We start from the raw sequence: 2,156 nt of genomic DNA on the forward strand, positions 1-2,156 counted from the left end.
TCTTCCTATCTCTCTCTCTTTCTCTCAAAAATAAATAAACATTAAGAAAAAAAAGAAAATGCATTGTGATAAACAACTTTCATGAATTCTGTAATACCTTCAATGATTAGCATTTTGTTCATTGCAATGAGGCCTGTATACATTTGAGAGATAGATGCTTACATTTGTGTGAACCACTCTGCTAATAAATCTACAGTCAAAGCTTGGAATGGTATATGAATTCACAAGTTCCTTGCAATAATTCCATGATCCCCTAGAAGGAATGGGAAACTTTGTATAGATTTGGGACAAGATAGACTAGAAAAATTCTCTTTGCTCCCTTCTATTAGAAGCATACTACATTAAAGATAATTTAATCAGAGTTGGTGCATAGGGAACGGCATTATTTCTGATATCAGCAGAATGTCAGAACAAACTTTGGCGGCTAATGTGGTAACTAATTATTTTAGCTGCTCTGTGGCTCTCTTCCCATCTAATGAGTTATTGACATTGCTCACTTCTGATGAAGGGGGAAGGGAAAGGTCAGATAGAGTCTGGGACCTAAGAACTTATCTGAGGTCCTTAGTAGATTTTTTTTTTAAAACTCACAGAAGGCACACTCATCTTAAATGAAGAAGCTTTTGATTTGTGAGAACCAATTTTAAAAAGAAGCGATCATAGGCCTCTCCTCCAGCCATCCCAGATGCTGAAAGGAAAGAAAGCTAAGGGGAAGAAGTTGGCCCCTGCCCCTGTTGTTATGAAGAAGCAGGAGGACAAGAAGGTGGTCAACCTCCTGTTTGAGAAGAGGCCCAAGAATTTTGGCATCGGACAGGACATCCAGCCCCAAAGGGACCTTACCCGTTTTGTCAAATGACCCTGCTACATCCAGCTGCAGTGGCAAAGGGCTAGTCTCTATAAACGTCTAAAAGTCCTTCCTATGATTAACCAGTTCACCTAGGCCCTGGACCACCAAACAGTTACTCAACTATTAAGGTGGCCCACACATACAGACCAGAGACAAAGCAAAAGAAGAAGCAGAGTTTGTTGGCCCAGGTTGAGAAGAAAGTTGCCAGAAAGAGGATGTCCCCACTGAGAGGTTGCCTGTCCTTCAAGCTGGGGTTAATACTGTCACCCCTGGTGGAGAACAAGAAGCCTGATCTGGTAGTGATTGCACATGCTGTGGATCCCACTGAGCTGGCCATCTCTCTGCCTGTCCTGTGTGGTAAGATGGAGGCTCCCTACTGCATCATCAAGGGGAAGGCCAGGCTGGGGCGTCTGGTCCACAGGAAGATCTGTACCACCATCGCCTTCACACAGGTTGCCTTGGAAGACAAAGGAGCTCTGGCTGAGCTGGTAGAAGCCATCAGGACTAACAACAATGGCAGATATCATGAGATCTGCTGCTACTGGGGAGGCAACGTCCTATAGCCAAAGTCCAGGACTCCCACTGCCAAGCTGGAAAAGGCAAAGGCTAAAGAACTGGCCATCAAACTGGAAAGTGGATGCTGTTGAATTTTCTGTACATAAAGTTAATAAAAAGTTCTCTTTCAGCCAGTGTCGAAGAAGAAGAAGAAGAGGAGGAGAAGGAGGAGAAGGAGGAGAAGGAAGAGGAAAAGGAAGAGGAAGGAAGGAAGGAAGGAAGAAGAAGAAGAAGAAGAAGAAGAAGAAGAAGAAGAAGAAGAAGAAGAAGAAGAAGAAGAAGAAATTATATTTTGAAATCCACAGGGATCTGGCTTGAAAAACCAAGCAAAAGTGTAGAGAACCAAAGCATAGATTTCTTAAAAATTAAACATAACATAGGAAGGAATGAAGGATATGGTATGAGTAGTGTCTGGCACAGAAAGGTCAGTAGCAAAAAAACCCCACCATCTTGCTTGGCTACAAAGAGGAGCCTAAAGAGAAAGAGAGAGGGAATATATTTGTCTGCTTGGACTGCCATAACAAAAAACCACAGACTAGGTGGCTTAAACAACAGGCATTCATTTTCTTACAGCTCTGGAGACTGAAAGTGTGAGATCAAGGTGCAAGCAGGGTTGGTTTCTGGTGTCAACTCTTCCTGGCTTACAGAAAGCCACCTTCTCACTGTGCTCTCAGATGGCCTCTTCTCCGCACATGCAGAGGGAGCTCTCTGGTATCCCTTCATCTTATAAGGACACTCATCCTATTGGATGAGGGCC

At 43.4% G+C, this 2,156-nt stretch overlaps 1 pseudogene; it reads left to right on the forward strand.

Annotated features, from left to right (window-relative positions):
* Nucleotides 1-676: 676 nt before the first annotated feature.
* On the forward strand, nt 677-1,491 carry LOC131483810 (large ribosomal subunit protein eL8-like; annotated as a pseudogene).
* The last annotated feature ends 665 nt before the right edge of the window (nt 1,492-2,156 follow it).

This window comes from Neofelis nebulosa, chromosome 8 (genome assembly GCF_028018385.1).
Source record: "Neofelis nebulosa isolate mNeoNeb1 chromosome 8, mNeoNeb1.pri, whole genome shotgun sequence".
Lineage (NCBI taxonomy): Eukaryota > Metazoa > Chordata > Mammalia > Carnivora > Felidae > Neofelis > Neofelis nebulosa.